We start from the raw sequence: 14346 nt of genomic DNA on the forward strand, positions 1-14346 counted from the left end.
TTACCTCTTTCACTAAGTTGATTCCCAAGTATTTTATTTTTTTAGGCTATTGTAAATGGGGTAGTTATCCTCATTTCCATCTCAGAGGATTTGTCACTGATATATATAAATGCCTTTGATTTATGGTGTTGATTTTATAACTTGCTATTTTTCTGAATTCGTTTACTAGTTCTAGAAGTTTTCTGGTGGAGCTTTATGGGTCTTCTAGGTATAGAATCATATCATTAGCAAATAGTGCTAATTAAAGTTCTTCTTTTCCTATACATATCCCTTTAATTTCTTTCATCTATCTAATTGCTCTGGCCAGTGTTTCAAGGACTATGTTAAATAGAAGTGGTGAAAGATGGAATCCCTGTTTTGTTCCAGTTTTTAGAGGGAATGCCTTCATTTTTCTCCATTTAGAATGATATTGGCCTTGGGCTTAGCGTAGATAGCCTTTACAATGTTGAGATATATTCCTGTTATTCCTAGTTTTTCTAGTGTTTTGAATATGAAGGGGTGCTATATTTTGCCAATTGCTTTTTCTGCATCTATTGAAGTGATCATATGATTCTTATCTTTAAGTCTATTGATGTGATGAATTACATTTGTTGATTTCCTTATGTTGAAACAACCCTGCATCCCTGGGATGAATCCCACTTGATCTTTTTGATATGTTTTTGTATTTAATTTGCCAGAATTTTATTGAAAATTTTTGCATCTAGGTTCATTAGAGATATCGGTCTAAAGTTTTCTTTCTTTGATGTGTCTTTGTGTGGTTTTGGAATCAGGGTGATATTGGCCTCATAGAATGAGTTTGGAAGTGCTGCCTCTTTTTCTATCTCCTGAAATAAATTGAAGAGTTTTTGTATTAGTTCTTTTTTAAAGGTCTTGTAGAACTCAGTTATGTAATGGTCTGTTCCTGGGCTTTTCTTGGTTGGTAGGGATCTGATGGTGTCTTCTGTTTCATCACTTGATATTGGTCTGTCTAAATTGTGTACATATTCATGATCCAGTCTGGGGAAGTTGTATGACTTAAGAAATTCATCAATGCCTTCACTATCTTCTATTTTATTGGAGTATACGTTTTCAAAATAATTTCTAATTATACTCTGTATTTATGTAGTGTCTGTTGTGATATTACCTTTTTCATCATGTGTGCTGGTAATTTGAGTTCTCCCTCTCTTTCTCTTCATTAGGGTAGCTAAGGGTCTCTCAATTTTATTTATTTTTTCAAAGAACCAACTTTTTGTTTTGTCAATTTTTTCAAAATTTTTTTGTTTTGATTTCATTGATTTCAGCTCTAATTTTAATTATCTCTTGCTATCTACTGCTTTTGCTGTTGATTTGTTCTTCTTTTTCTAGGGCTTTGAGATGTAAAGTGAGATCATTTATTGACTTTTTCTTCTTTTAAGGGATGAACTCCATGCAATGAATTTTCCTCTTAGAACTGCTTTCATAGTGTCCCAGAGATTTCAATATGTTGTGTCTATGTTCTCATTTACCTCTAAGAATTTTGTAATCTTCTCTTTTATGTCTTCTTCAACCCATTGTTCATTCAGTAGTATATTGTTTAGTCTCCAGGTGATGGAGAAATTTTTATTTTTTATTTTGTTATTGATTTCCAATTTCATTCCATTATGATCTGATAAACTACATGGTAGAATCTCTACTTTTTTGTATTTGCTAAGAGTTGCTTTGTGGCATAGTATATGGTATATTTTAGAGAAGGATCCATGTGCTGCTGAGAAGAAAGTGTATCCACTTGATGCAGGTTGAAATATTCTATATGTCAGTTAAGTCTACGTTATTGATTATATTATTGAGTTCTATAGATTATTCAACTTTTGTTTTGAAGACCTATCCAGTGGTGAGAGAGGTGTCCTAAAATCACCCAAGATTATTGTGTTGTGATCAATTTGACTCTTGAACTTGAGAAGAATTTGTTTGATGAACATAGCTGCATCATTGTTTGGGGCATATATATTTATGTCTTGTTGCTGTATGTTTCCCCTGGGCAGTATGTAATGTCCATCTTTATCCTTTTTGATTAACTTTGGCTTGAAGTCTACTTTATTTGTTATGAGGATGGAAACCCCTGCTTGCTTCTGCAGTCCATGTGAGTGGTATGATTTGTCCCAACCTTTCACCTTTAGTCTGTGTACGTCTTTACATATCAGATGAGTCTCTTAGAGGCAACATATTGTTGGGTCTTTGTTTTTTAATCCAATCTGCTAATCTATGTCTTTTGATTGGTGACTTTAAGTCATTAACATTCAGGATTACTATTGAAACTAGGTTTGTATTCCCAACCATATTTGTTTATTTTTGTTATTTAATTTGACTTGATTTTCTTCTTTGATTAGTTTTTCCTTTAGGGTATTACCTCCCTCTGCTGATTTTCATTGTTGTTTTTTTGTTTCCTCTTCATGGAATATTTTTTCAAGGATGTTTTATAGTGTCAGTTTCTAGCTAAAAATTCTATTAACTTTGTTTATCATGGAAGGCTTTTATTTCATCTTTAATTCCAAAGCTTAATTTTGCTGGATATAAGATTCTTGGTTGGCACCCATTTTCTTTCAGAGCGTGATATATGTTGTTCCAGGATCTTCTAGCTTTCAGGGTCTGTGTTGAAAAATCTGCTGTTATCCTAATTGGTTTTTCCCCTATATGTAATCTGATTCCTTTCTCTTGTGGCTTTTAAAATTCTCTCCTTATTCTGTGTGTTGGCCATTTTCATTATAATGTGCCTTGGAGTGGATCTGTTGCAATTTTGTATACTTGGTATCCTGTAGGCTTCTTGAATTTGGATTTCCAATTCATTCTTCATGTTTGAAAATTTTTCTGGTATTATTTCTTTGAATAGATTGTTCATTCCTTTGATTTGGACCTATATGCCTTTCTCTATCCCATTAACTTTTAAATTTGTTTTTTTTTAAGCTATCCCATATTTCTTGAATGTTCTGCTTTTGGTTTCTTACCATTATCACTGTGTTGTCTATATTCTTTTCAAGATTATATATTTTGTCTTCATTGTCTGATGTCCTATCTTTCAAGTGGTCTACTCTGTTGGTGATGTTTTCATTTGAGCCTTTAATTTGGTTTATTATTTCTTTCATTTCAAGGATTTCTGTTTTTTTAAAGCACCTCTATCTCCCTGTTGAGGTGATATTTTGCTTCCTGTATTTGTTTATGTAGCTCCTTGTCTAAGTAATCTTTCACTGCCTGTATTTGCTCTCTTATATCATCCTTGAGTTCACAGAGAATTTTAACCATGTATATCCTAAACTCCTTCTCTGTTATTCCTCCTGCTGTGGCTGCCAATGATTCTAATGATGTGGGGTCTTCATTTGTTTGGGGCACTTTCTTCCCTTATCTTTTCATGTTGCTTGTGTGTCTTCCTTTTCAGCTCTGTGGGCCTAGATTGTTATTGTTTTTATCCTATAGGTTTGTAGTGCTTTTGTAGGGTTCCAATACCTCTCCTTTGTGGGGAAGGACAATGTTAACAGATCCCAATATCAACAATATACCACCTATGAAAATTTTGTTATTAAGATGTCTGCAGTTTAGTCTCGTACAGAAATGTTGGATTCAATTATTATCTAAAATATAATCAGTAGTTTTGTAAAATGGTTTACAGTTTCTGACAATGGACAATAAACTGGGGGTGGGGTTTAGGATGATATGCTGAGGAGGTAGAATGTGAGGATATAGAGTTAATATATCTTAGAAACTATGAAGGAGAAATCTAGTGAAGAGGGTTAGTAGCAAGAGAATAGACAGGAAGTAATTTAGGGTAGGCAAGTGCGTGGGATGACAGTAGAGTACGTAAAACAAACACACATATATATTTAGCAAAATACAGATGTTAAAACAGTAAAATTTGGAGGGGGAAATAAAAATGAAAGAATAAAAAGGAAAAGAAAATAAGGCATATACAACACCTCTCTATTATATTATTCAGATGACTCAGACCTCAAAGTCCTATTTCATGCAAAATCCTTGGTTTCACATATGTTGGGGATGTGAGGGCCAGAGGATGAAGAGAAAGAAGAGAAAAAAACAACAAACCAACTAACAAAAAACTCGAAGGAAGAAGCCAGAGTTGTAGCTAGCTTTAGAGATCTGTATCTTTCCTGCTTCTCTTCTCATCCAGTAGGTGGCATCATCTGTTGTAAGCTGGTGTCTCTGCCCTCCAGATGGTAGAGGTAACCAGGGTGGGAAGACTGGTCCTGGCACAGGGCACCTGGATGCAGGGAGTGGCACCCACCAGTCCCTGCAGAAAGACTGCACCTCACTGGTCTCTTTTTGGGACCGCTCATATGATGTGAGCGCCTGGTACTATCTCCCTCTCTTGCCTGGAGATTTCCCAGTTCCTGGTCTCTCCCTCTCCCCTAGCAGTTCCCAATTGAGGAAACTCTCACCCTGGGGCTCCCATGGACAGCTCCCTGGTCGCACTGCACACCTGTGTTGGGCAACTACTGTGTTGGGTTACCACCGCTGGGAAGTGGGGAAGGTTGGAAATCTGGTACCTGGCTGTTGGAGATCTGACCCAGCTAAATGGCGAGAATTTTGAGTCAAGATGGCGGCAGTCTGCTTTCAGCGCTAGGGTGTCTGGTGAGGTGGAGGGAGCATGGTGAGGTTGGGGGAGCCAGGGGATGGCATTGTGCTGTGGGTAGGTAGCAGCTGAGTGACTTGCATGGGAGTGGAGCGAAGTCTTGACCATCTGCAGATGTGTTGATAGGTGATTCTGCTAAGGCGTTCACAGAGTCTTGTGTGGGCTGGAACTTTGGGCTTTGGGTCCTGCTCCAATGCCAGGCTTCCTCCTCAAATGCTGAGGCCCAGAGCCCCACATGGGGTCACAGCACTGGTGATGTGAAGAGCAGCTGGATAGGGGTCCTCTAACACTCTCAGAGACGTAGTATTCTGACTAGGCAAGATCTGTGGGTCTGGCCCAGGGCACAGGGCAGCTCACTCCCTTCCTGCCGCTGTGTTTTCCCAAGTCCCTTTAGAGATTTATATATCCTAGAGATTAGTGCTCTATCTGACGTGCATGTGGCAAAAATTTGTTCCCAAAATGTAGGCTCTCTCTTTACCTCATTGATTGTTTTTACTGAGAAGAAGCTTTCTAGTTTGAGTCCATCCCATTTATTGATTCTTGATTTTATTTCTTGCACATTAGGAGTCTTGTTAGGGAAGTCATGGCCTAATCCGACATGATGTAGAGTTGGGCCTACTTTTTCTTCTAGTAGACACAAGGTCTCTGGTCTAATGCCTAGGTTCTTGATCCACTTTGAGTTAAGTTTTGTGCAGGATAAAAGATAGGAGTTTAATTTTACTTTGCTATGTATGGATTTCCAGTTTTCCTAGCACCATTTGTTGAAGAGGCTATCTTTTCTCCAAGGTGTGTTTTTGGCATCTTTGTCTAATGTGAGATAACTGTATTTACGTGGGTTTGTTTCTGTGTTTTCTACTCTGTCCCATTGATCTTCATGTCTGTTTTGGTGCCAATACCATGCTGTTTTTGTTACTACAATTCTATAGAATAATTTAAGGTATGGCATTATGATGCCTCCTGCTTCACTTTTCTTGCTAAGTGTTGTTTGTCTATTCTGGACCTCTTATTTTTCCAAATGAATTTTGTGATTCTTTTTCTATTTCTATGAAGAATGTCATCAGAATTTTAATAGGCATTGCATTAAATCTGTATAGCACTTTTGGTAGTGTGGCCATTTTGAAAATATTAATTCTGCCTATTCAGAAGCACGGGAGATCTTTCCATCTTCTAAGGTCTTCTTCAATTTCTTTCTTTAGTGTTCTGTAGTTTTCATTGTAGAGATCTTTTACCTCTTTTGTTAGATTGATTCCCAAGTTTTTTTTTTTTTTTTGAGGCTACTGTAAATGGGGTAATTTTCCTAATTTCTCTTTCAGAGGATTCATCACTGATATATAGAATTGAATTTCAATTATGGGTATTGATTTTATACCTACTACTTTTCTGAATTCATTCATTAATTGTAGAAGTTTTCTGGTGGAATTTTTTTGGATCCTCTAGGTAAATAATGATAGTTTGAGTTCTTTTCCTTTTCATTTCCCTTTAATTTCTTTCATCTGTCTAATTCCTCTGGCTAGAGTTTCAAGAATTATGTTGAATAGAAGTGGTGAAAGAGAGCATCACTGTCTTGTTCCAACTTTTAGAGGGAATGCTTCCAATTTTTCTCCATGTAGAATGATGTTGGCCTTAGGTTTAGCATAGATAGCTTTTACAATGTTGAGGAATGTTTCTACTATCCTTAATTTTCTAGTGTTTTGGACATGAAAGGTTCTGTATTTTGTCAAATGGTTTCTCTGCATCAATTGATATAATCATATGCTTCATATATTTAAGTCAATCGATATGATGAATTATGTTTATTGATTTCTATATGTTGAACCAACCTTGCATCCCTGGAATGAACCCCACTTGGTGCACTGTTTTTTAAAATATATTTTTGTATGTGATTTGCCAGAATTTTACTGAGAATTTTTGCATCTATTTTCATCAGATATGTTGGTCTGAAATTTTCTTTCCTTGATGTGTCTCTGTCTGGTTATGATATCAGGATGATACTAGCCTCACATAATGAGTTTGGAAGGGTTCACTCCTTTTCTATTTCTTAGAATAATTTGAGGAGTGTTGTTATTAATTCTTCTTTGTAGGTCTTGTAGAACTCACTTGAGAATCTGTCTATTTCTGGGATTTTCTTTTTGGTTGACTTTTTATGCCATCTTCTACTTCCTTACTTGAAATTGATCTGTTTAAATTGTGTATGTCCTCCTGGTTCAATTTGGATAGATCATCTGACTCTAGAAATTTGTTGGTGTCTTTGAGGTTTTCCATTTTATTGGAGTATAAATTTTCAAAATTGTTTCTAATTATCTTCTGTATTTCAAAAGTCTCTGTCATGATAATTCCTTTTTCTTGATGAATTTTAGTAATTTGAGTTTTCTCTCTCCTTCTTTTCATTAGGGTGGCTAAGGGTTTGTCAGTTTTATCTATTTTTTCAAAGAACCAGCTTTTTGTTTTGTCAGTTTTTTGAATTGTTTCTTCCATTTCAATTTCATTGATCTCAGTTCTGATTTTAATTATTTCCTGTCTTCTATTACTTTAGATGTTGGTTTGTTCTTCTTTTTCTGGGTCTTTGAGATGTAATGTCAGGTTGTTTATTTGTTGACTTTTTCTTCTTTTAACAAATGAGTTTAATGCAATGAACTTTCTTCTTAGTACTGCCTTCATAGTATCCCAGAGATTTTGGTATGTTGTATTGGAGTTCTCATTTCCTCTAAGAATTTTTTTATTTCCTCACTGTTGTCTCCTGTTATCCATGTATCATTCAGTAGCATATTATTTAGTCTCCAGGTGTTGGAGTAACTTCTATTGTTTACTTTATCATTGATATCTAGTTTCATTCCATTATGGTCAGATAGAATACAGAGTATTGTCTCTATTTTTGTTTGTTTGTTTGTTTGTTTGTATTTGCTAAGACTTGTGGCATAACGTATTTTCTATTTTGGAGAAGGATACACGTACTGAGGAAAAAAGTGTACTTACTTGTTAATAAATGGATATATATATATATATATATATATATATATATATATTCTAAATTATTGATTGTTTTATTAAGTTCTACAGTTTTCTTTGTTTAGTTTTGTTTAGCAGATCTATCCAGTTATGAGAGAGATCCATTAAACTCACCCAGAATTATTGTTGTGGTCTATTTTATTCTTGTAGTTGAGAAGGGTTTGTTTGATATAAATAAATGCCCCATTGTTTGGGCATATTTACAATTGTTATGTCCTATTGATGTATGATTCCCTTGAGTAGTATGAAACATCCATCTTTATCCCTTTTTACTAACTGGTTTGAAGCCCACTTTATCTGATATGAGAATTGAAACCCCTGCTTGTGAGTGATATGATTTTTCCCATCTTTTCACCTTCATTTGTGGATGTCTTTTCCTGGGAGATGAGTCTCTTGAAGGCAGCATATTATTGGGTCTCTTTTAAAAATCCAATCTGCCAGTCTGTGTCTTTTGTTTGATGAGTTTAGGCCAGTCACATTCAGGGTTATTATTGAAATATATTTTGTATTCCTGGTCATTTTGGTTTATTTTTGGTTTTTAACTTGACTTGGTTTCTCCTTTGATTGGTTTTTTCCTTTACTGTAGTTCTTCCCTTTATAGACTTTCATTGTTTTTCATTTCCTCCTCATGGAATATTTTGCCAAAAATTCTGTAATGCAAGCTTTCTCACTGTAAATTCTTTTAACTTTTGTTTATCATGAAAGGTTTTTATTTCATGGTCAAATCTGAAGCTTAATTTTGCTGGATATAAGATTCTTGATTGGCATCCATTTTCTTTCAGAGCTTGGTGTATGTTGTTCCAGGATCTCCTGGCTTTGAGGGTCTGGGTTGAAAAATCTGCTGAGATCTGAATTGGTCTCCCCCATATGTAATCTGACTCTTCTCTCTTGCAGCCTTTAAAATTCTACCCTTACTCTGTATGCTAGGCATTTTCATTATAGTGTGCCTTGGTGTAGATCTGTTGTAATTTTCTACAACAGATTTTGTACAAGCTCTTGGTATCTTGTAAGCCTCTTGTATTTGATTTTCTAATTCATTCTTCATCTTTGGGAAATTGTCTGATATTATTTCATTGAAGAGATTGTGCATTCCTTTGGTTTGAAACTCTGTGCCTTCCTCTATCCTGATAAATCTTAGATTTGTTTTTTGTTTTTTTTTTTTTGATGTTATCCCATAATTCTTAATGTTCTGTTCATGGTTTCTTACCATCTTCACTATGTGGTCAACTCTATTTTCCAGATTGTATATTTTGTCTCCATTGTTTGGTGAGAAATCACATATTGGTGATGATTTCTATTGAGTTTTTAATTTGGTTTATTGTCCTTCATTTCAAGAATTTCTGTGGTTCTTTCCCCCCAAAATCTCTTGTTCTTGAAGTAATCTTTTGCTACCTGCATTTGCTCTCTTATTTCTTTGTTGGAGTGATCAATTTTTGCCTGTATTTGTTCTCTTATGTCATTCTTTAATTTGCAGATCACTTTAATTATGTACATTCTGAATTCCTTCTCTGTCATTTAATCTATTGTGCTGTCATTGTATCCTATTATTATAGGGATCTTGTTTTGTTTGGGCCATTTTCTTTTCTTGATTTTTTTGTGTTGTCTATGTGTCTTCCTTTCTTGCAGTGAGGATCTGAGGTACTGCAGTTTCTACCCTATAATCTTGCAGTGTCCCTGCAGGTTACAAATACCTCACCTTTAAGGGGGTGAACGATGTTTACAGCACCCAATGCAACTAATATGCAGCCATAAATCAATTAGCTTCTATATTGGCACTTACAGCTTTGCCACTATAAATAAAAATGACAAGTATAGTTATCTTTTACTATATAACCAGTGGGTTTGCCTAAGGGTTTACAGTTTCTAGTGGTGGACAGAGAGAGAAGGGTAGAGGGGTAGGAAGTGATGTTTATGAGGTAGGATATCAGTATATAGAGGTATTAGATTATAGGATGAATGAAAAGAAGTTGGCTGTTAGCAGGAAGAAAAAAAGAGAGAAATGCGACCCCATGCAAGGCTCCCCATTGTCTCTGTCACAGGATGGTGACTGTTAGCGCACCTAGTAGGGATACCTCTGGAGCATCTAGGCCCATAAGGACCTTGGTGATGGTCTTCCAGATCCTGGTTGTTTTCCCTAGATGGAAGCAGCCACATCTCTAGTTGGTGGCAGCAGTAATGTCAAGCCTATAGGAGCCTTGCTATTGGGCTTCCAGACTTCAGTCAATTTTCCAGGATGGAATATGCCCCAACTAAAGGTGACAAAGGTGGCAGTGGAGGTAACCCAAGATGGTAGTGGTGATGTCCCAAGATGGAGGCAACCACTTTCAGAGATGGGGCTGGAAGGACAATGATGTTGGACAGCCTGTTCAATGATGGCACACTGTGGTGTGTGGTGCTGTAACAGGCAGCTGCCTTCTGGCCCTGTCTGTTGTCCCACAGAGGAGATTACCACATGGGAAGGGCTATGAAGCTGGCTGCAGTGTCCCAAGATAGAGGTGGTTTGGATGCAACTGCCTGTTGGTGAATAGGGGTTCCTCTCTATTCTGCAAGGGTGAGGCCAGGTGCAGGAGGTTCAGGTCTGAGCTCTGGGTAACATGGTGGTCATTTAAAAGTTGTTTTCTTCTCTGAACTTTTCATAACCTCAAGAATTCAAGTGAATTTTTAAAGAGTAAGGATCAAAGTCTATAATGACTACCATGCTCACCAGTATTAGTTCCATTGGAGGTATGAGTAGTATCCAATAAAGCAGCAGACCTCATGCACTGATTAAAGAGAACATTATGGACTCTTCTGATTCTTCTAACTCAGCTGGAAGGGATTGCTATAACACCTTGGATAGCAGCCACCAGCTAAGGAGCTAGCATATCACAGATGGGCTCAAGAGACACTTGCTCTCAAATCAACTTACTCTTCACAGCAACAAACAAAAAACAGATTTACAAAAAACTTGAGGAATTTGATACACTGAAAAGAAACAACACTATATCTGAGGAGTCTGATTGATTGGTTAAGTCTGGGAAAAACAAAAAGAAGGGTAAATAAGAGTTTCCATAAAAGTATTACAGGAATAAAATGCCAAATTGAAAGTTCAATAAATTGTCCTGAAAGTATCCAGTGAGTCACTGCCCTAACTTGGATTAGAACCCAAATCTCCACATTCTGAGCCTGATGCCAAGTTGTCACAGCCATGGATGTCTGCTCTGGGGCTGACAAGTTCTTCCATGATGCAATGCTGAGGAAATGAGCTCTGGCATTATGCTTCTTTGATGCTATTGGGTTGTTATCTACCTCAACAAAGAAAAGGTGAGTAAACATCATCTCCATTTTCATCTACCGAGAGGAGACAGAAGGTAAACAGAGCAATAATGGTGTGTGTGGAGGGGAAATGGATAGGATGAAAGTTCACAATCTTTTTTAGAAGCTTACTAGTCAAGCCAACACACCAAATAGAGTAGAACCAAATCCTCTTGTAGAGGTGTTGTAGAAGAAAAGCAGAATTGGGAAGAAGAACTAATTGATTTTTTTCCCAATTTAAAATGGCCTCATGTTTCATCAATGAGAAAGTGTGTCTTCAAAAATGCCTTAGAGGAGCAGGGGTGACCAAGAAAGAATTTCTAAATAGGTAGACTTATAGAAATAGAGACTTTTAAAAAAGAGGTGCTTTGTAAGGTTTAATCTAAGGTAATTCCTAGTTGATATTCTATTATCACTAAAAATCGTTGTGGTTTGCCATGTGAATGTAAATTTTGAAACCAAACAGAATTAAACTATGCTAGCACATCAAGGAAGGAAATAAGAACTCAATGTTCGATTTTAGGATGAATCCTATAGAAATTGTTTTGTACTTTAAAAATAAGCAAAGATCTATAACATTATATGGTTCAATCTAATTCTGAACCAAGGTTCAACCTAAAAATCCATTTTCCAGCTTTACATTATTGTTGAGAGCCACAGCCAAAGGGGCCCCAGCAAACTTCCAGCTGCCAGCAACCAGCTGCCAGCTGATGATTGGCTCACAGCGGCCCCAGCAACATCTAGCTGATTGGCTCCTCTGCGGTGATGTTCATTGGGCTGTTTCCCTGCCCTTCAGACTGCCAGCTGATGATTGGCTCACAGCGGCCCCAGCAACATCTAGCTGATTGGCTCCTCCACGGAGCTGCTCATTGGGGGACTTCTTTGGCTCCGCCCACGCAACCCAGCCAATCGGCCTCAAGAACAGGAGGATTGTGGGAGGTGGTGAGGTTGGTGTGGGGGTGAGAGGCTTGTGGGAAGCCGGTGGTGGCAGTTGGGCTCTGAGGGGTTTTCCCTGAGGAGCTGTTTTGTTTGGCGTTTGTAGTTCTAAAAATAAAGTTAGTTTCTTTTGACAAGTGGCTCCTGAATTGTGCCCAGCCAGACTGCGGCATTTGGTGGCTCGCACGGGGAGCGACTGAGGGTAAGTAAACTGCTCGCCCCTGAGGGCAGGGCGAGAGGATGGATAGCCATTCTAAGTTTCCTTTTTTGTTTTGCTTCATTTTTGTTTTAACTTGCCTGTTCCTGGAGATGAGTGAGACGGAAGAAAAACCACTCACATCTGAGGAAAAACTATTTGCGTCTGAGGAACAGATAGGGAGAAAGGACGGATGCACATGTCAGGAAGATAGAAAGGCTGATATAATGATTTTGTGTGGTTCCATTTTTATTGCATTCTGTCTCGGTTTTGTTTGGCATCATCTTGTTGGGTTGTATTATAGTAGAAACACGGGATCAGAAATTAGTAAAAAACAAACCAAAAGACTGTTAAGTAAATTGTTAGAGGAAGGAGGCATCTCAGTAAAATCAAGAACAGTCAGGGCATATGTTGATACAATACAACAATGTAGCCCATGGCTTTTTAAGGAGGAGTTGTTAGATATATCACAATGGAACCATCATGGTGAAGATTTAAAAAGAATAGAAAAGAACAACCCAGGGACTCTGCCAGTTGGCACATTGACATTGTGGGCGTTGGTATCTGGTTTGCTTAGTCCAAAGCCTTCAATTCAGACAAAGGTAGAGGAAGGAGAAGACATATTGATTCAAGTAAAAGAGAAGGTCTTTCGAGCTAGTGAGACAGAGGAAGGAAGTTTAGAGCAGAAAAAGCCATCAGGGGAAAAGTTACAACAGGAGACTGCTAATAACACCTTTCTATCAGAGAGTGTAAGTGTCCAACCATCAGCACCACCTCTACAGGAGACTGCTACTAACAGCATTCTATCACCAGAGGACATAAGTGTCCAATCAACAGCACCACCTCCATATGCTAGGAGACTCCCAACCCCCGCAGTTGATAGTTGGGATCCTGAGACAGGATCTCAAGTATGCCCTGTATTTGAGGTAGGAGGGCAGCGAATCTACCAGGGTTTAAATTTCAAAACAGTGAAGGAGCTAAAAGAGGCTGTAACAACCTATGGTCCTCAAGCACCCTTCACTGTAAGCTTGGTCGAATCCATTAACAACTTGAACATGACGCCAGCAGATTGGGCTAATATGTGTAAAGCTGTGCTAAATGGAGGACAATACCTGTTATGGAAGGTTGCCAATGAGGAATTTTGCAAGGAGACGGCTAGGCAAAATGCAGCAGCTGGTTATTCTCAGAGAAATCTAGATATGTTGTTAGGAAAGGGACCTTATGAGGATCCGCAGCAACAAATTGCATATGATCCTGGCGTATACTCACAAATTGCTGTAGATGCAGTTAAGGCATGGAAGACTTTACAAGGAGGTTTACAAGGTCAATTATCTAAGATAATACAAGGAGCTAATGAACCTTACGCTGAATTTGTAGATAGGCTTATTCAAACAGCTACCAGAATTTTTGGGAATACAGAACAAGCAATGCCATTAATAAAACAACTGGCTTATGACCAAGTGAATCGTTGGTGCAGAGATATCATTAGACCATGGAAACAGGAAGATTTAAACACATATATTAAATTATGTAGAGACATTAATGAACAAGAGCAAGTCATGGCAGCTGCAGTAAAACAGGCTTTAGATGCCAGAGACATTAATGAACAAGGGCAAATTGTGGCAGCTGCAGTAAAACAGGCTTTATATACCAGGCCAAGAACATGTTACAATTGTCAACAAACAGGACATTTTAAAAGGAATTGCCCCATAGGAGGAGGGTTTAACAAAACTAGGTATCAAAGGAGTAGAATACCGGGTATTTGCCCACGATGCCGTAGAGGGAGACATTGGGCTAATGAATGCCATTCTCAAACCACCATAGAGGGTACTCCATTACATTGGGCTAATGAATACCGTTCTCAAACCACCATAGAGGGTACTCCATTAAAAAACAAACAAGGACAAGGTGTTTATCCACAATATCGTGGACAAAGGCATCGGGCTCCGTTGCCAAAAAATGGACAGGGGGCCCCAATGCTCCGGGGCCCCAAACCACAAATATACGGAGCACTGGAGGAACCCAGCAACCCCATCAGGGTAGTGCCCAGGACACACTGTCCATCAGATCCCTCATCAGACAAACCAGGGGGAGCGCAGGGTTGGACATCTGCGCCTCCGCCAGATCAGTACTAACTCCAGAGATGGGAGTTCAAATCATTCCCACAGGGGTAAAAGGACCTCTTCCCAAAGGAACAGTAGGCTTATTATTGGGACGCAGCTCTTCTACTCTAAAAGGACTTTTGATAAGTCCTGGGGTAATTGATCCCGATTATGAAGGTGAAATAAATATTATAGCCAGTTCTCCAAAGGGTATA

Source organism: Spermophilus citellus, assembly GCF_964194105.1.
Source record: "Spermophilus citellus genome assembly, chromosome: 15".
Taxonomy (NCBI): domain Eukaryota; kingdom Metazoa; phylum Chordata; class Mammalia; order Rodentia; family Sciuridae; genus Spermophilus; species Spermophilus citellus.